The sequence below is a fragment of the Mustela nivalis genome (assembly GCF_964662115.1).
Source record: "Mustela nivalis genome assembly, chromosome: 3".
Lineage (NCBI taxonomy): Eukaryota > Metazoa > Chordata > Mammalia > Carnivora > Mustelidae > Mustela > Mustela nivalis.
Window position 1 is genome coordinate 176,059,741 of NC_139022.1, and position 23,379 is coordinate 176,083,119.

The following is a 23,379-nucleotide window of genomic DNA, read 5'->3' on the forward strand; positions in this document are numbered from 1 at the left end:
ACTCCCAAGAGCAGAAAAAGAGAACCTATCAGGCCTCCCCAAAGTTTAGGCACAGATTCGTGACATCACTTCCAAAACATTATTGTAGATGAAATTAATTATAGGCCAACCCAAATTTGTGGGGGGAGGCTACGCAAGAGTGCTCATGTTGGGAAACCTGTCAGTTGGGGTTTACCTTTGGAAATCAGCTACCACAACTTGTAATGTTTGGATTCAGGGAAAAGAGTGATGAATTGAGCCTGTGGGGAAGCACAGGGCACATTTTACACGAGGTAAAATGACAGGTATATCCGTGCTACATGTAATCATTGAATGGATGGCTTCTAGATGCGACAGGATTATTTGTAACAAATACCACCTTTTTGTGATCAAAATGAAAAACCAGCAGGAGAACTGAGGATGTCTTGGAGTGTCTGTAGTCACTTCCAGAAGCTTGTCTTTTCGGTCACAAATGGAAGTCAGATCTTTGGAGGATCACCTGTGGCTGTGTTAATCTTTTTCTCCAACTGACTTACGAAGGCTTTGAAATGCCCACAGTAGTTTGTTGTCGTTTCATTGTTGTCATGGATTCATCCCATGACTGAAGTCCGACTACCACCTACAAGCTTTTCAAGTCTGTCTGTGGACTGCAGATAAAGTTGAGATAGGGAGCCACCAAATTCCATTTTATTTGTGTACACTATAGTCATCTGTAAGTAGATCTGGAAATCTATACAGTATTCTTCACAGGCACCAGGTCTATTGACAAGGTGACTGAGTATAAGAGTGCTGAGAAGTTCTAGAAGCCCCAACCATGCCCTCCTTCTGTCTACCTGAAGTGTGCACCATTTAAAAAATGTATTTATTTTTGAGAGAGAGGAGAAAGCATGCACAATCAAGGGAAAGGGCAGAGGAGGAATACCCAAGCAGACTCTGGCTGAGCGTGGAGTCCAATGCAGGGCTGGATCTCACGAGCCATGAGATCGGGACGTGAGCAGAAACCGAGAATCAGATGGTCTCAGGCTCCCCTGAAGTGCACACCATTTCTGCACGCTTGTAACAACGAGGTCAATGCAGACAAAGCTGGCAATTCATGCACCAAGAGTGACCAGACTTCCTGCTTAATTAAGCAAGGGTTGGCATGCTGTAGTTCTTTTAAATTTCTGCTGAAATGCTAGCTGGAGTTAGATTATTAGTAACAGTGGTGATACCTTTCAGAAAGTCCCACTTGAATGAAGATCTGAAGTAACTGTTCAGTGAGTTACATTCACTTATCAATTTTTTTTCAGCTAGGAGATAATTACCATGACCTGGCTGAGGTCAGGCAGACTGTGCTAGGTACAGAAGGGGCAGCAGTGGCCAAGGGTTCAGAGAGAAGGCAACTGTTAAACCCAGGCCTTGACGGAGAGCACATCTAAGTAGGTAGACAAGGATAGAAGTCTTCTGAAGGGTGTGGGGGCCTACAGGGTGTTGCCTAATTAGAGCAGGAGTCAGAAGCCTTTGCCTGCAAAGGGCCAGACAGGAAACCGTTGAGGCTCTGAAGACCACCCAGTGCTGCAACCACTCACGCATCAGTTTTGCCTCCTTGAACCCCGGCCCCTTCCTCTGTCTGTGTACACTTGACTTCCTTGACTTCCTTGCCTGGTGTGGCTGACAGGCCCTTTGACTGGTCGGTAACCTCTGGTTAGTAACCTCGCTGGGTGCGAGGGGCTTAAGCAACAGTGTCCTGTCCCCTCTCTGTTATCCTCGGGATGTTCATTTTGCTCCGCTCCCCTATTAATTCCAGGATTGTGTCTGAGTCGGACTTTTATTTGCCTTTAACTTCCTGTACTGGATTGTCTTTTTTTCATCCAGTGCCCTTTCTGTGATGGTGGCCACGGTGTTTCCTCAAAGTCACGTCCGCCATGGTACAGAGGCCCGGTGTAAGCAACCCCCAGACGTCTCATTTATGAAGAATGAGGAGTGCACAGGGCAAGGGAAACGTGTGCTGTGTGTGTGCGCGTGTGTGTGCAAGTGAGTCGGGTGACAGGACACAGGAAAGGAGTGCAGTGTGTGAAGGACTTGGACAAGGAGAGATTTTACAATTTCCCAATGAATGAGATCAGTTGCTAAAAATAACATATGGTAAAATGTTCATATAAATGGTTATAAATGAAATGATGTAATACATCTAAAATAATATGCTTTTTATCTCGTGTGATTCTAGTGGCAAGGGCTTTTGGTCACCTCAGCGTGAACAGAGGGTCCCATGTATGGATGGCCCGCAGAGTCCAGCCCACTCTGTATAAGCAGGTCCCATCATCCACCAGAAGATCACCAGGGCAAGCATTTCGACTATTTTATTTACCTCTATTTGCTTGCCTTGTTTTTTTCCACATGTGACACAGAAATTCTAGTGTCCCGAGTCTTGTGTCCTGTGTGAGAACAAGCTGGGGCTCATACCAGTGAGGTTTAGCCAGAAAAGTGAGAAAGGGGCCAGGAGACCCACGGTGGCCAGTGGAGCACGTGGCAATCACGGGTGCACACAGGTCAGCTGAGAGTGTCCGAGAGAGGATGGGGACGGGAGGCTCCGACAGAAATCCAGGGGCGACCGGGGCTACCAGTCAGCTCCAGGGAAGGGGCTGTCGGATGATGGGCTGGGGACCCCCAGCATGGGCAAGCAGTTAGCCAGACAGAGCCCCAGCTGCTGAAGAGGAAACTGGAGAATGCTCTGGAATAGAACTAGAAATTCAGCCTCCTGGAGCAGATGGACGCCTAGGAGCCAGTCTGGCCTGAGGACATGCCTGAGACTTGGGGCAGGCAGGAGTCCATGTTCCAGCGGGGCTGGGAGATTACATGCAGAAATAGCAGAGCAAGGCCTGCAGGAGCCTCTCCACCTCCTGACCCCATCAAGGAGGGAGCCGGGCATGGCAGGAGTGGGGTGCCAGGGCGGAAGCAGGAACAGTGCTGCTGTCCACTCTCACCGGAGCCTCTCAGAGAGCCCAACATGGTGGGATGAGTGACATATGAGGTGTGAGCTGAGGAAGGCAGGCAAGGGGTATCGACGTTTCTAGGGGTATCATGACCATTCTGTGGCAGCAGTGACAGCAGACCCACGTTGTCAGAAGTCCATGTGGTCCAGCTCTCCAGGGCAGGGAAGGCATCTGTCCATGGGGGCCTGAGAAGCTTCTTCTTGGGCTTCTTCTGTCTGTGAGCGAGCCATCCTTCCTGCTTGTCTCATGACATTTACAGTTGGTGGCTGATCTCCACTGGACTCCTTCTAACTTCCAGGGTGAGTTATTGATCTTTCTGGGAGGCTGGTGTCTGTTTGCACTTATCAGAAGCAAACACACAGCAAGGCTCTGAACTGATACAAAGCTCTCAGCATCATTTCGTTTGGGATTCGTCCTGAAAGTCCTCTGACATTCTGATTTCTTTAAAAGACAAAAAATCCCTTCCATTGGTTGGATGGAATGCCCACGTTGGGTGTTAATAGTAACGACTTCGGAAGACACCAGCGGTGGGCTCTTCTGTACCCCCTGACCTCCGCCCTTGGAGGGCAGGTGATGAACCACCTGTCCGGGCTCATCGGTCCCTAGAAGTGGAGGCTCTGTCCGTGGTTCTGGAGCTGTGGGTCAAAGGGAGGGAACTTTTATGTCCTCATTGATATGACCAGATCTGTAAGGGACATGTTCCACCTCCACCCCGACCCCTGATAGCTTGCAGAAAGAACTTTATCTTGGAAGCATAGACCTATTAGTTTCTTTGAAGGAAAACTGTACAGATTTTAAATTTCAATGTGATTTTTCAAAAGGATGTATTTTTCCCCAATTCTTTTGATGGCACACATTAGATGATCGATTATCCCACAATACCAGCAATCTTGAAGACACTCGGGGAGAGAATTACAAAAAAGAAAAGTCTCCCAGAACATGAGCAAAATGATCTGTCAGCAGAACTTGACAGTTACTTTGTGGCATCTTTTGTTCATCGACAGGATATTGTGTTTAGAAATCAGTTATGCCCTGACTGAGTTTAAGGCATATATTATAGTAAATCAATAAAACTTCACTGGGGAGTCTTTTCATTGAACTCGGGAGCAAAGAAAATATAAAGTTGGAGATGGAGTAGACTGTGTATCTTTCAGGGCACCAGGTGTTACTTACAAATATTTCCCTGCCTGGAGCTAAAACCCACGTATGCAAATGTGGGTAATATATTTAAGAGAATAGTGGGGCTAGAGCAAGGCTGTCCATTTTGACGTAGCATGTGTGTCAGGGAGAAGACTTTGTGCAATGAATGCTAACCCACTCGCTGCTCCAAATTAGCCTCCTGCCTCTGCTCCGGAAGGTTTTCAATGGGCTGCACACAATCACGCAATTACAGCCTTCTGTCTTAACACAACGACATCATCACCAGCTTTGGGTGATGGCTTTTAATAGGAGTGATGCAAGGGGCTGTTTCACTCTCTCCGCAGGGCGTTCTTTATTTTTCACGCGTACCCATTTATGAACGTCTATCATGGGGTTTCAAGCCATTTACCACTTACGCACTTGTTAATTGTCCTTGGTCTTCTGTGGTTTCTAGCTTCAGACATTTCATTCCATCTGTTCTAAGTAAAATCTCTCCCAACCCATTGAAAGCCTCTCCAAATTACTTCCTAACGGTCCCCCCTAATTGTTACTGTTTAGAAACCCGGCTATCCATTTGAGGTATCTTTTTATCTTGGCTGTCTGTCGGAGCTATCTTTTTTCTGACATTACAGCAACGAGTTTGGGTGTTAATCACCCGGGAGCTGAAGCTCCCCAGGCTGGAAGTCAGAACCAACCTCTCTCTCTCTCTCTCTCTCTCTCACCCCCTCCCCCTTTCCTTGTCTCTCATCCCTCCTTCCTTTCTCTCCTTCTTCAAATATTGACTGAGGATTTACTGTGTCTCAGAATCTATTCTAAGTGCTGGGACCTTGGTAATGAACGAAACAAGAAGATTCCTCATGGAGCTTGCATTTTAAAGGCAGGAGAAAAATGATGAACGCATATCTGTGTGTACATAGTCCACCTAACACAAATGTGTAGGTGCACCTATAGACAGTAAAGGTACTCATATGCATATACATGTCATATATCTTATATAACATTGCGTAACAGCCGATCCTTGGACAACACTGGTTTGAACTGGGCAGATCCAGGACCCTGCAGACATTTTCCAATCAATACAAGACGGGGCTGTACATGTATTTCTCTTCCTTGTGGTTTTCTTAGTAACATTTTCTTTTCTCCAGCTCACTTTATTGTAAGAATGCAATACTTTTTTACTGTATTCTTTTTGCTCTTTTGTTCTAGTACTTACTTTTGGGAAGCTAAAACTGCATGTGGATTTTTTTTTTTCCAAAGATTTTATCCATTTGACAGAGAGAGATCACAAGCAGGCAGAGAGGCAGACAGAGAGAGAGGGAAGCAGGGTCCCTGCCGAGCAGAGAGCCTGATGCAGGGCTCCATCCCAGACCCCGAGATCATGACCGGAGCCGAAGGCAGAGGCTCTAACCCACTGAGCCACCCAGGCGCCCCTGCATGTGGATTTTTGACTGTGCTGGGAGTGGGGGTCAGTGCCATTCACCCCGTGTTGCTCAGGGCTCAGCTGCAGAGTGGAGTAGATGTTACATGCATGTGTGGATCACATCGGCAAAGACCAGGATGCACACAAGGGTGTAGGTTTAAGCAGACATTGATGGCTTTGCACGCCCTAAGGTGCCAAGTGCTATGGTCTGATCTGAGCAAGGCCTGGGAGAAAGGTGGAACTAGTCTGTCCCCTTTTGTCCCCAACAGAACCTGAGGGCAGCAAAAAGGAGCCCTGGGGAGAGCTGCGGGGAGGGCATTTCTGGCAGCGGACAGGGCTGCAGATGGAGAGTGCTCACCACCTCCAGAGACGGAGGCAGGTGGGACCATTCCTGCACGTTGCTCTGTGACACTGCTGTTGTCACAACGGGCGCGTTCCTGAGAGGCTCAGCGTTGTGTTCTCTATGGACCCAAACTACAGGGAGTGAGCCTGTGCGTGGGATTTGGGACCACAGGACAGTCTGCATGGACCGGCCAGCAGGTTCCTCCACAGAACCACACATGGGAAGCCCCAGGGGCTGGACAGCTGCCCAGGAAGTCCCTTAGGTCTCCAGCTGTCGGAAGCTCTGTGGGTATAAGGCTTACCTGGGCTCATCATCAGAGCAGTAGAGGACACATGATTCTGGAAAAGTATGCAAAGTAATAAAGAGTTAACGAAAAAAAAATCTGGTTAAGAGTGGGAATTACCATGTAATCTGCTTTTTACTTTTTGTGTTGTTTTATAAAAAACCAAAATGTTGGTTTTCAGGGTTTTTTAAAATTTAATTTTATTTTTTCAGTGTTCTAGAATTCATTGTTTATGCACCACACCCAGTGTTCCATGCAATGCGTGCCCTCCATAACACACCAGGCTCTCCCGACCCCCCACCCTCCTCCCCTCCAAAATGCTCAGATTGTTTCTCGGAGTCCACAGTCTCTCATGGTTCGTCTCCTTCTCCAATTTCCCCCAACCCACTTCTCCTCTCCATTTCTCAATGTCTCCATGTTATTCCTTATGCGCCACAAATAAGTGAAACCATATGAGAACTGACTCTCTCTGCTTGACTTATTTCACTCAGCATCATCTCCTCCAGTCCCATCCGTGTTGATACAAATATTGGGTATTCGTCCTTTCTGATGGAGGCATCATACTCCATTATATATATGGGCCACATCTTCTGTATCCATTCGTCTGTTGAAGGGCATCTCGGCTCTTCCCACACTTTGGCGACTGTGGCCTTTGCAGTGATGAACATCCAGTGTTCAGTTTTTAAATGTATCCTGAATCTAACCATTCCCTGAATACATCTCACCTACCTGGACCATCTGGGGTCAAATCAGACCAGTTGTCTGGCCACACCAGCATTCCAGCCACCCCCCTCCCTGCTTCTCTGAATCTGCAAAGTAAGCAGGGCGGCAGGAGAAACACCTCCACCCAGAACTGGTCCGGGCCAGAGGGCGCAGCCGGGACAAGGAGCACGGTCTAAGGAAGACGGACGGAAGCTGTGGGCAGGGTGGGCAGAGAGCAGCAGCTCCCGGGAGGGACTGACGCAGGTGTGCGCCCGAGCCCCGAGGGGAGTGGAAGCGGGCAGGAAGTGCAGGGACAGGTGCTGAAGTGACAGCAATGACCGTGGCTTAGAGCTGAGGTGAGGGAAGGAGCAGGAATGGAGAAGCTGGTGGGGCGGGTGAGGAAGGATGGTGCTTAGCTGGCAGGAGGTTTACTGCGGGGAGCGCACAGTTTGTATGCATGGAAGCGGCTTCAATTCACAGACAAGATGTCTGTTGAACCCGGACTCCTGGCTTCAAAGACCACCCGCCCCCCACCCGGCCCGGAGATGCCATTCTGGCTCCTCTAGGAAAGCCTGGCCCCACACACCCCCAGGGCGGCACACTGAGCCCTGCCTCTGCACCGCAGCAGGCTATGCTGCCTGTCCCCACCTGGAGGGGGCCGGGCCCGAAGAGACTGAGTCCTGATAAACACAGTAAGTTAACAACATTTAATAAAGCTCTTATAACCTAATTATGCTGTTTCTATAGTTATTAGGTCATTATTAAAATAGGTACTAAGTTTTAACCCAGTTGTGAAAGCCCTGCAACCCACTTAAGAAAAAGGCTTTTAAAAAACAAGGCTTAAATTCAACGTTTTCCATGTGATTTGCTGTAGTTCTCTTTTCCCCACGCCTTCCGGCCTCTGTCTGATTCCTCCTGGACTCCTTGTGGTTCCCAGTTAGCCCCTGTCACTCCCTCCTAGGATCAGACTTCAGGTGTGTGTGCCCAGCCAGTCCCTCTGTTCCACACTCCAGCACCCTCTGCTGGGGTCTTTTCAGACACGTCCAAGGGGTTCATTCCCTCGTCCCTTAGGCTCTACCCAAATTCAGGTTTTAGAGATGCCTCCCCAGGGGCTGCATGTAAACATGTTTCCCTCACCTCCATTCCCCAACTGCCTTTCTAGCTTTGTTTTCCTCCATAGCCATACTGCCGTCAGATAAACCAAACGTTCTCCATCATTAAAAATAACCTATCATTCACATAATAAAATCAACCCTTTTACAAAGAATAATTCGTGGCATTCAGTGCACCAGTAATGCATAACCCCCATCGCTATCTCCTTTCAAAGCATCTTCATCACTGCCAAGCAAGACCCCTACCTTGCAGTGGTGACTCAGTGGGTTAAGCCTCTGCCTTCGGCTCAGGTCATGATCTCAGGGTCCTGGGATCGAGCCCCGCATCGGGGTCTCTGCTCAGCAGGGAGTCTGCTTCCCCTTCTCTCTCTGCCTGCCTCTCTGCCTGCTTGTGATCTCTCTGTGTCAAATAGATAAATAAAATCTTAAAAAAAAAAAAGCCCCTTCCCTGATAAGCAGGTGCCCCCATTTCCTCCCCCTGTCCTGCTTCTGGCAGGCTCCAGGGACATTCGGTCTCTATGAGGTTCTCCATTCTGGTGTTTCCTATGCAGGGGACCAACCACACATGGCTTTGCATTCTGGTTTCTTTCACATTTTAAGATAATGGTCTCGAGTTTCAACCATGTTGAAGTGTGACCAGGACGTTATTCCTTCTTAAACCTGAATAACTTCCATCGTGTACTGAGCCCAAAATTTATATATTCATTCATACATCGCTGGACATTTGGGTAGTTTCTGTGTTTTCGCTTTTGTGGAAAGCACAGGAATGAGTGTGCGTGTGCACGGGCTCGGGGCTCCGTTTCCCCGGGGTGCACGTAGGAGTGACAGTGACATGGGGCTTCCCACCTTCCATCCTCCACTTCTCAGGCGACCCTTGTTCCTTCTGCATCAAAAAACCAAAATGGTGCTCTTGGTCCGAGCCTCTGGCAGCCGGACGGTGACTCGTTCTTTTGTTCGTACTCTGCTGGGCAGGGCCACATTCCCTTTCAGAGGATCCTGGCTGAACTCCTGAAGATCCCAGGGACCAATGCCCTTCGTCATTCACCAGACTTTCTCCTGGGACCACTTAGAGAAGTCACTGTTGGACAGACTCAAGCTCGTTACCATGAGGTCCTTTGAAACTGAGCACCTTGCTGGCAAGCAGAGGAAAGAATATTCAAACAATGTCGAAAACAGAAACCTGCAAGATCAAAATAAGGACAGACGGCAACTCAACTGGCTTATTTCATCCGATGCTTCCGAACCGACACTGGATATCGGGACGACCAGGCAGGATTCCCTCCAGCTGTTAATAGGGACAGAGTTTTCAGAAATAGTGGCCATTGAGAATTAGTAAGAAAAAGTTGACCAGGTCCTGAGTGTTTTGGGGACCTAATGCTGGGAAGTTACTTTGGTCTTAATATCTCACATGGGGTGTGAAGTGGCGACACATGTCAGGTTGTGCTCAGAAATCACCACCTTGACTGCATGTTGAAGTCACTGGGGAGCTCCCACCCCGCAGGAACCTGTGTCCCACCCCCAGATATTCTGCCTGAATTCATCTAGGAGGGTGGCCAGGGCACTCGTGTTTTCAGAAGTCTGTCCTCTTCCCAGTTACCTCCTGGACCTGGGCTAGTCGACGGGCATTCCTACGGTATTCACACATGTACGGTTTATTTGATGCTAGCTTTGCAGCATGAAAGGCAAATTTTATATGAATATGCCTGGTACCCACTGAAAACATCTTTCAAAGACCTATGTCATAAATGCATTTTCCACTTTGTTTGGGCTAATTAGAGTATCTAGAGCCTTGCTATTCAGCATGTGGGCCAGACCTGACAGCATCACCATCACTGGGGAGTTCATCAGAAACAAAAAACCTTTTGATCATTTCAAATTTTCTCCCTTTGTCTACTAATGTAAATAATTTTATTAAAATTTTCCTAGTAGCCAAAAAAAAAAAAAAAAAAAAAAGAAAGAAAAAGAAAGAAATGTAGAATCTGAAGAAAGCAGTGAACCCAGTGGGGATGGCGGGGTCCGGACAAGCAGCCTTGAGAGCCTCATTTGCAGGACAGCTTGGTCATGTCCAGGAGAATGTCAAGGGGGTTCTGGGCTTGGACTTTGTTGCCATGGTCCTTCCAAGGATGCTATAGAATACAGCCAAAAAAGGGAGAGTGTGGTGGGTGTTTCCAAACATGCTTCAGTGTCCACGACTGGCCAGCCCAAACTCAATGCTCAACCATTGCAGAAGACCCCAATGAAAAGCCCAGATTTGGCTAGAGTTCCTCCTGACCTGCTCACACACACGGGGCCACTTCCCGTCCTGCCAGGTCCCTTGGATGTAGCTCAAAATACGCGATGAAGTTACAAAAACAAACCTGGAATGTATCACCTTCCGAACCAAGGGCGGATGCTGTCCCAAGCTGGGCTGCATTTTATGGAATAATTCATGTCCTTGTTGGAGTCACTGTCTGATATGTGAAGAAGAGCCTCAGGACGGCCCGAGTGAAGGGAGGCAGGCCCGGCAGGCAGTCCACACCGAGTAAATCTAAAACTCCCGCCTTCTGACTTGTCCTCACTCAGGATGATGCTTCCGGGCTGCTCACGCTCAGCAAACACAGGGAACTCTCCTCCACACTGGGCTGTATTCGAGGTGTGTGTCCGACTGTCACGCAGACGCACATAGCGCTAGGACGCCTCGTGGGGCGCTGGGTCATTTTCCTTTGTCCAAGAGGAGAGACCAAATGCAGAAGGAGGCTCATTAACTGAGACACACACCGCAGTCACACACTGGATAACACGGCCGAGGGGACCTCGGCAGAAACTGGTGCTCCAGGTAATGAACACCTCCTCAGGAGGACCCCCTCCCACCGCAGCAAACAGCATTCAGAGGATTTTCTGGGACGATTTCTTCACATATCCAGTTATTAAACACCAGAGTAAATTCTTAATTAACGTATTTGGGAAGTCTTTAAAAGGAGAATAGATTTTAATTTGCTTGGAACATTTTGTTGGGAGTCTTCCCAAAGGCAATCGCACAGTTAAGCTCTTGTACATTAAGTGCACACTTAACATAATCCTTTAGATTCTGGAATTTTCTTTATGAAGCTGAGCTAGCAGGAAGGCTGTGGATAAAATGGGGAATATTAAGGAGGGCACATATTGCTTGGGGCACTGGGTGTTAAACACGAACAGTGACCGTGGGACACATCAAAAACTAATGAGGTACTGTATGGTGACCAACATAACATAATAATAATAAGAAGAAGAAATATAAAGGCACAACAGGTGGGACAGCTCAGTGGCCTTGTAGCTTCGCTTGGGAGGGCAGGGCCTGTGGGCAGACACTTAAAAGAGGACGCGGATTCTCTCTGATCTTCCCAAGAGTGTCTGTTGCAAACCTTTCCTTTCTGAGGAAGGAGGAAGAAAAGAGGGAAAGAAAAGGTAGGAAGGGAGAGGAAATGCATGTGGAAGGAAGGAGTGGAGGGAGGGAGGGAGGGAGGGAGGATCCGAGGAAGGACGCTCACTGGAAAGATGGCAACCAGTACTTACTGAGCATTTATACTCGAGCGAGCATGTCGGCATTTACTGTCTCTCTGAATCTCTCAGGGGACATGTATTTGGTTCTTTAGTCCCATCAGTGAGAGAAGCAAATAGAGATTCAAGCTCAGATGCACGTGGTAGGAGCAGTAGGGCCCGCTGTTGAAGGCGAGCAGTCGGACCGCGGAGTCCACTTCCTCTCCCAGCACCGCATGGCCAGCTTCACTCGGACACCCAACTCCGTGTCCACGGATGGGTCTGCTCTCTGCTGCACGAGGAGGGACAGACCATTCCCTGTGACCTCCTGCAAGGCCCCGTCACCGTCCCCTTCCTTTCCTCTGTCCCCACTGTCCAGACCGTCTCCGTCTCCAGAGACCAGCCCGGGGATCAACGTATCAAAAAGTCTCCTCACCCTGCCGTTTCTTTTTTTTTTTTTTTTTTTAAAGATTTTATTTATTTATTTGACAGAGAGAGAAATCACAAGTAGGCGGAGAGTCAGGCAGAGAGAGAGAGAGAGAGAGAGAAGCAGGCTCCCGCTGAGCAAAGAGCCCGATGCGGGGCTCGATCCCAGGACACTGAGATCATGACCTGAGCCGAAGGCAGCGGCTTAATCCACTGAGCCACCCAGGCGCCCCACCCTGCCGTTTCTTAATAAGCTGAATATCTTCCCTCATTCAAATAATATGACCTGGAAAAGTTTGAGCCACAAATATTATAAAATAAAATCATGTGGATTTCAGCGACATATTTTGTTTACTTTATATCAGTAATATAATAAAATGTCTAGAGAAAGTAGTAAAAGTGTCACTGCCTATGAAATGTCATCTTTTTTCTTTTCTTGAGAAAAGATATTTTATTTTACTTTCCCCAAAGCAGTTCCTGTTTTCAAAGACCCTTGAGAATAGTATCTATATACTGACTTTCAGAAAAGATTAATAAGTAAAGGCATCCATGCAAAATGCATTTTACTAAAGGCCAGTGGTTATATTAGATACTACACACAATTAACTTTCTTTCATAGATAAGAAATATGGTTTTGAATTGATCCTTTAAAAATCCCCAAAGTATTTGATCTCATAAAATCGTAGTGTTATAATTTATAAAGCAAGGGAAATTCTTGTAAACTCAGCATCTGGAGTAAGAATGTTTTGCAATGCAAATTTTTGTGCATTTTACATTTATGCCTGTGAATCCGTTAAACACACAGATCCCCATGCTATTTGCACATGCAAATCAGAGAGAGGAATGTTCCTACAGCGATCCTGCATTTGCCCCCACCCCCCATCTCAGTGTGAGTTGCCTGCTTCTCTGTAGAGCAATCTGACTTGATAATGTAAGACAAAAATTACCAGGTAAGCTTAAGAGCAAAGCTCCCTCTCCTATTCCTGAATGCCCAGCATCTTCTCTCAGTACCTCATTGGGTCTGATTTATAGCAGATGCTTGGGAAAGGTTTTTCTTAAGCACACTCGAAATGGGAGTTCTGAGAATTTATAGTCATGTCTCATGTACTAAGTTTTAGGGTTATCATAACGAAGTATTACAAACCGGGTCCCTCAACGACAGAAATTTGTTGTCTTACAGCTCTGGAGGCTAGAAGGCCAAGGTCAAGTTGTCATCTGGGCTGGTTCCGAGGTTGGGAGACACAGTCAGCTCCAGGCCACTCTCCAGGCTTCTGGGGAACTGCTGGCCATTTTTGGCTTTCCCTGGCTTGTGGAAGCATCACCCAATCTCTGCCTACATCCTCACCCTTCATTCTCCCTCTGAGGACTGTGTCCAAAGGATGCCAATCATTGGATTAGAGCCCCATCTATGCCAATCCAATCTTAACTTATTATATCTGCAGCAATACAATGTCCAAATAAGGTCAAATTCTGAAGCCCTGGGTGTTAAAAATTCTACATATTTATCAGGGTGGGGGACACGATTCAACTCATAATACCTGTGAAGAGCAACCACTTCCCTAGACCCCACTGACCTCTATCTGCAGAGCCTGGTTTCCATATAAGACATGTTTTAGAAATGAGGTTCTCAACATTGACTACATGTTATATTTGCCTGATGGGCTTTAAAAAGTCCTGATTCTCAGGTTGCATCTTAAACCAATTAAGTGACAATCATGCAAGGTGGTTTTTCTTGAAATATTAAAGTATAATGTATAGTGAAGGCTGATGGCCACTAGTTTAGACCAAAACTGTCAACCAAAGATGTTCCCAGCCTCATCCCTGTGGGGCATGTTCATTATTAAAAAGTTATCAAAGCGTTCTCTGATGTCCCTAAAGCAACTCCCCAAGCCTTGAGTTCTCACTCAGATTCTGATCAAATCTTTCTCAGTATGACATGCTTAATATGCAGGTTGGTGTGGAATCCTGGCTTAGAGAAGACCAGAAGCAGCAAAGCAGTGGAAATCATGAGGCATGACGACAGACAGGGAAGGGGTAAGTGACTGCCAAGCCTGAGGAGGAGAGACCAAGGTTCCCCACAGCAGCCATGATGTTGCTTGAACATTTTCATCAGCAGGACTTGGAGCATTAGGGAATCAAAGCCTGGTCAACAGTTTCTGCCTAAGAAGGCAGGAAAACCCATGCTACATTTTTGGAGAGAAATATCAGAAAGAGATGAAAGATTTGTCTCGGAAGGGGGTACACTTCAGTTTACTGAAGAATTGATTCCCAGTAAACTTTCCATTTCCTGATAATACTGGATAAATATGGTATTTTCATCAAATAAATCTTCTATTTTATTTACAAAGTATGCGATTAGGAGAACACACTAACTACCTTGTCTTTGGTTTCAGGCTGCTCAGATTGTCTTTGACAATTTTCTGACCCCACTGGTTGGGCATTCACCTTATTTCCAATTTCATGATAGAAGATTACCCGGAAAGGTCATCCTCAGGTGGATGGCTTATAGGACAGCAAGGCTGAAGGCAGTTGACAGGAACAGAGATGGCAGCTCTGCAGCACACTTGGCTCCTGCTGTGCATGGCCATTTCCATCCCATATTCTAGGGGCTTCTTTGGAGGATCTGATGGGATTCATGATCAGCTAATCTCAGGGTTTGGTTCATGGAGGTCATTCATTCATAAATCAGCGCGTATGGCTACCTCTGCAGCCAGGTGCTACCCTCAGGCAATCAACACACAAGGGAACTGGTGAGGGAGTGTTCACACTGCAGGTGCACTCACTTCATGTACACAAGTCATGCAGATACTGTGCCTGTCTTTGATACATGTGTATACATCTGATACATAGTGTTTGCATCCTGTATATGTGTGTCCATGTCTTTCATAGAACATACATGCCTTATATGCATATGTCTTAAATATATATGCATATATTGCATGTATGTATCAGTCAAACTAGGCCAGAAGGGCTTTAGTAAAATATGCCATCTGCTCTGGATTATTCCAACACATAAGCCAAGATTGTTGGGATCACCTCGTTTGCAAATCTGCCAGAAAAATACATCAATACAATATAAAGGTATTGAACAATGGAGACTTAATAGACTTAATGAACATGAAGAACACATAGATAGAAATAAAACACAGCTTGAAGTTTTTAGCTATGAGATCTTCACATTTTTATGGTGATTGTTGTTAGTATGATGCAGAATTCTAAAACAGTTTAGTGAAAGCTTCTTTCTCTTCCTGTATGTCTAAGGAACACCAGCCCTGTGATAAACACTATAGGGCAAGGATTTGCAGTGAAGGAGGAACATTTCTGTTCTTTCTTTTCCTCAGACCTCTGGTCATAGGAGAAGGGCTTGTTGGTATCACAAAAGCCACTCCAGAGTAATTGGTTAATGCAAACATTAACAAATATATAGGTACAAACAAATAAACTGGAATTACAGAAGCATGGTTAGGAAAAGAACACGGGACGTAAGCAACCATCAGGAATCCAGGGGACCATATCCATCCTCAAGCTGAACACAGTCCCAAGCATCTTTCACCGAAGTCTGAGTCCCAGAAGAACTCGGTGCTTCCCTCCACACTGCTTGCTCCTATCTGGATGCCCTGGGGTCTGAGATGTCAGACACCCTGACAAGAAAATGAAGGAAGAATGACTGTTTGTTCTCACACTCTCAGCTCTTCTAAGTGTGGTAGAAATAAAGTGCAAGACTTTTTAGTAACTAGGAATTTCATGGTAGAATAATCTTGTTTCGGATTTCTTGGAGGTAAGACTCCAAGTCAAGCACACAGGTACTTCTGACACCACTACCCATTCTGCCACCAGGCTTAATAAGTCCAGGAGGCACAGTCAAAGGCCCTACAAGGGCGGGAGGAAAGACAAAGGTGCACGAGATAAAGACAAAGGAGAGCCAGTGTGGGGCAGCCGCTGTGTTGAGGGCTGGTTTTTTCCCTGCATGACACTGCTGCATCTCCAGGGCTCCCAACGTGGGTGAGGGGGATTTCAGCTGTGCACCTCACGTCTCAAACGCTCTCCCCTTGGGAATTTTAGTTCATGTTTGGCAAGGGCTCGATGTCTCTATGGATATTCTGGGGTGGGAAGAGGGGCAAGGGTTGCATATAAAGGAAGTGGGGTCAGGAGGCGAAAGAAAGGAGCCTCCAGTGTGTGCCTTCAAGTCTAGATGGAGCCTACCTAGCTTCAGTCCTTGCAAGGCTGGCTGGAAGTGGCCAAGGCCCCGGAGCCAGGCGGCGCTGGGAAGGACAGAAGCCGTGTGTGCCACGTACCAGGCAGCGCGGCGATGACGAGACCTCAGTGGGTCCCTCCCTGTCCCGAGTGAAGACGCCCACGGTCCTGTGCCGCGGGCAGGAAGCCAGTCCCGGGCTGCGGAACCACGAGCCCGCGGAGCAAACGCCTCCAGGGGACGTTACGAGCAGAGTCTGTGCCCCTGGGTGGGATGTCGGGCGCGGAGGCCTGCGGCTGGGTCCCGCGGCCCAAGGCCGTCTGTTTGCCGCGCGGCACCCCTTCCAGTCCGTCCCCGGCCCGGCCTCACTCCTGCAACGCCCGGGGAGGTCCTCGCGCGTCCTCTCCGGAGCCGGCCCCCACCCCCGTCCCCGCCCCCGTCCCCACCACAGGGAGACCGGCCTGGCCCTTCCCCGGGCCCGCGCCCCGAACCGCCCAGGCAGGAGGCTCCGTGGCCCGTGCACTCCCGCAGGGGCCGTCCGAGAAGCGGCCCGCGGGGACGGCGCGGGGAGCCGGGGAGGCTCGGAGGGTTCCAGAAGCTGCGAGTGTGGCGGGGCCCACCGACGCCCCAGGACAGCCTCCCGGGCACCTCTGCTGTGCCGGAAGCTGGCCTGGAGCGCCACCTTCGAACTCGGTAAGCCCCGCAGCGGCGAACCCGAGAAGGCCGTGTTCGCGCGGGGGCGAGTGTGGCCGCGGCAGCACACACGCATGCGCCGTTAGGTAGCACACGCATGCGCGGTTAGGAAGCACACGCATGCGCGGTTAGGTAGCACACGCATGCACGGTTAGGTAGCACACACACGCATGCGCGCACCGGCAGCACGTGCTCCAGCGCACAGCCTTGCCGCGCTGAAGACGAAGTCCACCCGAGCTGGGCGGGGCGTCGTGTGTGGCCCTTCACTTTCTTTATTTAAGTACCCCGAAGAAGGGCGCCTGGGTGGCTCCGTGGGTTAAAGCCTCTGCCTTCAGCTGAGGTCATGATCTCAGCGTCCTGGGATTGAGCCCCGCATCGGGCTCTCTGCTCAGCGGGGACCCTGTTTCTGATCTTTCTCTCTCTCTGTCAAATAAATAAATAAAATGGTAAAAAAAAAATATATATATATATATATATATATACTCTGAAGAGTAGGTTTGTGGCCCCAGGACGGGCGCTCTGCTGCGGTGGAGCTGTCCTGCTCTGAAGGTCCAGCAGCCCTTCGGCTCCAGCCTCTGCCCGGGGCTGCATTTAGGTTGCTCTTGCGCGCCCCCTGCAGGAGAGGCACGCAGGGCCGCTCTGCCCGCCTGGCCGGAGAGGGCGCAGGTCAGCTCGCTTCCCCTGCAGCTGCGGACTCAGGGGCACGGCCTCACTCCTGCCCTGCTGCCCTGTCGGCCTTTCTGGCTGAGCCGGACAGTGAGTGGGAGAGCTTAATTCAGCAGCACGTCTGGATGAAATGGACTAAATGAGGAGGCGGCGCAGAAAGGCATCCTCGGGGGTCTCTGCCCTCGGGCTGGAAACAGCTGCCGCACGGCAGGGCTGCCACGGTCTGTGGAAGGTTGTCTCCAAGAAGCAGCAGATCTGGAGGCCGGCGGAGGGACAAGATGACCAGCCCAGGATCCAAACTGTGAAATTAATCTCTGCAGTCCCACGGACGGCCGCCCAGCCTCGCCTGGCAAAGGGGATGCATCGTGCCAGGCGGGCAGGAGGGCGAGGAGGGGATGTGTGTGCACGTGTGTGCATTTGTGCAAGCTTGTGCCTGTGTGTGCACGTGTGCACAGGTGAGGGGAACAGGCTGGAGGTGGTGGAGTACAGGAAAACAGGAGGCTAGACGGTAAGTCAGGAAAGGAAACAGAAGGGCTTATTTGGAATCTGTGCTCCATGTGTGATGGACAGAAGTCTGGCTGATTTGTTATGTAAGGGTCTCATTTCTTCAGAAAACAAAAAGGTGTTATGATTCACAAACCTTTTGCCTTTGTAGTTCAGATTGATACATGACACTCTGGAAAAATAACTTAATGACAGAACACTTACAAGAGTCAGACTAAAATGCAGAACTCAAAGCAGCAGATCAAAGCCAGGAGAGGCAGAACACAGGCAAGTCCTTTTCATCTGGGTTCCCAGTCACCAAAGGAATCCTTCCCTGTTGTTGCCTTTGGGGCCCTTTCTGAGCAGCAGAGACCAGAACGACGAGGAGTATGGGATCCTGTCTGCTCAAGTGCAGGTGAGAGTGAAGGGCTGGGCACCACACTTCCACCTGCTCTCCAGGCTTCCTGCTCTCTTCCCTCTCACTCTCTCATTTCTCCTCCTTCTGTTTTACTTTCTCACCTGCAGCCTAGGAGCAGGGCAGAGCTGCACCCCCCCCACTAATGTAATACAGAACGGCTCTCTAGAGTGACCCTGGGCAGCTGCAAGAGAGACACTGGCATGAGACACTTGCCATTCATTGCACCGTATCACCCAGCTTCGGTATTTGGTGGCTGGAGCTTCATTTCGGAGTGTACAGTAGCCTGCCAAAACAGTATTAATAGCTGTGGGTATTGAATTCAGATTTTGTCTTAAAGTTTCATCTCACACAGTCTTTATCAGACCCTTTGAATTCACACTGCTGCTTAGGGAGAGTGAAGGTAATGTCCACCTCACGGGGTCAGATCCTGCTCCCAGGAGTCCTTGCCAGGCCCCAGCCTCTGGCCTTTGCTGAATGTATGCCCATCTATGTGGCACACTGCACCCACTGTTACACCTTCCAGGTATTTTTTCCAGAGTCACATCAGAACCTCTTCCAAGAACAAACCATTTCAACTCAGACATAATGACCCCTATAGTAACAAGAGACACACAATCCATTTTCAGACAACACCAACACTCATTATAAAGGAGAGCCAGTGCATTTCTAATGAAGCACAGGAGAAAGGGAGGGTCCCCAAAAACAGATGTTACAAAAATAGCCTATGTCATTAAGCCAGCAAAACAATATGAAAATGGGATGCACTTGAGACCAGCACAGATTTCCATAATTTATGGAAATGGCTTTTTCCTGCATTTAATGGCCATCGGGAGCTCCATTAACAACATGCCCCTCTTTTTCTTCCTCTATACCCTCAAATTAGAAATCACTATATCATTCTGTGTGTGTGTTTTTTTTTCTTCCTTTTTTTGCTTTAATCCCACTTAATTTATTGAACTATAATCTGTTCTTTCCTTTGACTTGAGTCTGAAAGAAACTCCAGGATATACAGCAAGCTCAGCAAAGCCTCGGCTGGAGTAAGTATCAGAAGTTGGTGTTGACTTGTGTTTATGATATACGTCCCACAGGCTGCCTTCATCCACAGGCTCTTTCCCAAAGAGTTCTCCTTTCTTCTCTGGGAGGGGTAACTGCTTGGCAGAATCCACAGGTTCAGGGTCTTTTCCAGTTTTTTCTTTGGCAACCCCCACCCTGATTTAGCAACCCTGGTATTTCCACAAACAACAGCTTTAATATTTTCTTCAGATGACTGTTGTGAGAGGAAGACAACTCTTGTGGGCACAAGGAAGGGCAGCCCTCCACATCCCATTTTCAATGTGAATAAAATGAGTGAGACAGGATAAGAAACCATGCCTGAGGGTCAGCCTGGAAGGTGAATGCAGGCCAGTTGTTTTGTTGAGTGATCTAGAGTTTGGGTTTGCTTAACGTTTCTGCATCACTACATTTAGCTTTATTATTTGTGTTTGCAGCAACATTACAGAAGTGATGTTGTATCCTTCTCTGTGCATCATATCACGAGCCTCAGGATGTCCCTTTGTCTCTTTGCTCATAAAATTACCTTTGATTATTTCATTAAAGTGATGTCACCAGGTTTTTCCATCATAAAATTGTTATTTTTCCACTTGTAATTAAGCCCTTTGTGGAGAGAGGCTTTGGGACCGTGAACAGGTCCTGTTCTTTGTCACTTTCATCCAGGGATGTTACCAACCAGTGATGCAGAGAGCAAGAACAGGAAACAGGAAACAGGAAAGCTTCAGAAGCAATATTAGTATTAGGACAGAATTCGATATGGAAAATGCTAAACAATATAGAGGATCAGAAGTCCAAACTTACAAACAAAATATATCCGTAATAAAGCTTAATATACTGAACAAGGTAACATTTAACCTATAGAGACAGAAGCACAAACATAATGGTATAATGAAAGACTCATAAATATCATTAGATCAGACATTTTCCCTAGAACAAAATAAGAACATAGGCTAATTTTAAAAGGTAATTAAAAATTTGCAAATGTGTAAATGAATAATACCTGTATAGAGAAATGTACATTTCTTAGAGAGTGTTTTATATGAGGATTATTTGCAAAAATTGGTATTACTTAGCTACAAAAGCTAAACTCATTTTTAAATGGAGAGTTTTGGGGGGGTATTTTGTTATTTACTTATTCATTTATTTATTTCCTTTTTTAGTTCAGTGTCTCTGATTATGAGTTAGAAATAAGTGATAAGAGATAACAACAGCCTTTGACTCTTTAGTTACTGAGAAGCACTCTCTTAGATAACTCATGGATTCTATCAAAAGCTGTGGAGCAAAATAAAGTCTGCATGTCAAGATTGCTACATCATTCAAGAAGAGAAACTATATATGGAGAACACTTGTATTTATTTGAATACATTAAGAGAAAAAGCAAAAAAAAAAAACCCACAAAAATTGAGGAAAAATAAATTTAAAAGATTAAGTTAAGTTAATCTTAAAGTTAAGTTAAAATATTAAGTTAAAAATAATTAGGTATAAAATAAAAACAACTGAAATGAGAAAATAAATCCAAATCTGTTTTTTAAAAAATCAACACTATAGATAAACATTTCATAAGCTTCATTAAGCACATTACTGAATCATAAATAAGCATGAGCCTGTTGGGGAAAAACATCCACTACAGGAAATGAATGAGCAAGAAGGTTGGCAGCTAAGTATATGAAATCTTAAACATCTCTCTACTCTCAAAATGAGCTAAGAAACTAACTGGATACCTTTTAGATGATCTGACTGCAAATAGGGTACAATCACACCACAGGTAAGAGAGCTCATTGTTTCAAAAGCAGTCTGAGGGGTTTGATTGGCGGGGGGGGGGTGTGGGAGGTCGGGGTACAAGGTGGTGGGTATTAGAGAGGGCACAGATTGCATGGAGCACTGGGTGTGGTGAAAAAATAATGATACTGTCATGCTGAAAATAAATAAATAAATAAATGAAAAAAAAAAAAGCAGTGTTGGGGCATATTGTAGAACACATAAGTTTCCTTTGTCTACTTTTAGTTTGAAAAGATTCAGTTTCAGCGTCTGTTCCCCCCTTTCTTCCTCAGCACACCTCACATATTCCCACACCCCACATATTCCCACACCCCCTCCTTCCCTTTCTTGGCCAGTGGTCTTGTAGCCATGCCAGGAGGGACAGACACAGATGGAACACATTTCTGCTTCAGTGAATCCACTTTGACGTTCTGAGCCTTGGTATGAGGGCTGCTTGAAAGAATTCAGTTGTGATATTTCCATGACATTATCATGTAGGGAAGTTCTTTGTGTTCCTCATGAATTGACGTCATGCTTTCTCTTAACACAGATATTTATTTTTGTCATGTTCTCAGAGTTGAAATGTGGTACATGCAAATTATAAAACCGTACACAAACACAATCATCTCCTTTCTGATCCCATCAGGCTGGATCCTGAAGACATAGTCAAGGAAGAGGCCAGCATGGAGACAGACACTGCCAGAGGGCAGCTGTGAGTGCCGCACTGTGGGGTGCCCAGGGGTCCAGCCTGGAGTCTTTCTGTGCCAGGGTCTCAGGAACTCAAGAGGTAGAAATGTCCAATGATTAACGTATGGATTTGGGGGACAGAATCTTTGAGTTTGAACCCTGGTGTCATCACTCATGAGTTGTATAGCTTTGCTCAAATTAATTTCCATCTCTCTGCCCCAGTTCCTCATCTGTAAAAAAAAGTCATGATAATGTTTTTCTTATGTGGTTTCCTTATTTGGGGACTTGAATGTGTTTTGATATCTAGTACTTAGAACATTGATTGACACACAGGTTCTATGTTAAGCTACAGTTATTTCAAGCTAGACCATTTCTTGGGGGAGAATCATTTCAATTTATTACACTTTTGTTACTTAATTTTTTTGATGAGAAGATAAGATTCAGAAAACACTGAGTCTCAACAATCAGGATTATTTCTCATGATGATTATTATGAAGTGTGTGTTTTGGGAACTAAACTTTCAGCAATAATGGTGTGAAGAGGTTGGGAAATTTCCCCTGCAGAAAAAGGAACAAAACCCGGCAAAATATTAAAAACAATGATTTCATGTTACTGAGAAATGACTGCACGTAGAGAATAATGAGGAATATTTTGGATATGAAAGATAAAATGTTCCAGGAAGAGTATGTATGTAGGCAAACCTGATAACTGTGCTTTTTCCCCCTTCATTTTTTAAAAAGATGTATGGTTGTTTAAAGTAAACTTGTAACATTGTATTTTTGGAATTATAATATAAATGCATGAAATATGTATGACAAGGAAGAGAGGATGTATGGAGTTGTAATGTTGCTAAATTTCTATATTTAACCAGAAGTTAACATTAACTTAGAGTAGATTTTGCAAAGGTAAAGATTTATATTGTAATACCTAGAACAACCACTATATGTATATATAGTGTATATGTATTACAAACGTATACATTGATATATATATATATATAACTAAAAAGTAAAAAGAAAAATTAAAATGGTACTAAAAATATTTGCTTAAAGCAAAAGAAATTAGCAATAGAGACAGACGAGACAAAGGCAATAAGAAACATGACCAGAATGGCAGGTATAAATGCAGCCGTGTCAAGAATTACATGAAATGTGAATGGAATAAAAAATTGAATCCAAGTTGTAACTTACCACACTGAATGAGAGGGCAAAGCCTGATGATGTGCTGCCTAAAAAATATGTACTTTTGGGCGCCTGGGTGATTCAGTCATTAAGCGTCTGCCTTCGGCTCAGGTCATGATCCCAGGGTCCTGGGATGGAGCCCCTGCTTTGGGCTCTTTGCTCAGCAGGGGCCCTGCTTCCCCCTTCTCTCTGCCTGCCTCTCTGCCTACTGGTGATCTCCCACTCCCCCTGCTTGTGTTCCTTCTCTCACTGTTTCTCTTCCTGTCAAATAAATAAAATCTAAAAAAAAAAAAAAAGATGTACTTTAAATTCAAAGACATAGCTAGTATGAAAATAAAGAATGCATAAATATATTCTCTGCAAACACTAAGTTTAGGGG

The 23,379-nt window shown here is 46.5% G+C and overlaps 1 long non-coding RNA gene across 1 annotated transcript; it reads right to left on the minus strand.

Moving 5' to 3' along the window:
* Positions 1-12,096: 12,096 nt before the first annotated feature.
* On the minus strand, positions 12,097-16,462 carry LOC309861548. The gene is made up of 3 exons (XR_014310012.1): positions 16,076-16,462; positions 14,348-14,495; positions 12,097-12,158 (listed from the first exon to the last, which is right to left on the minus strand). It is a non-coding gene; the product is annotated as an uncharacterized lncRNA (long non-coding RNA).
* Positions 16,463-23,379: the final 6,917 nt, after the last annotated feature.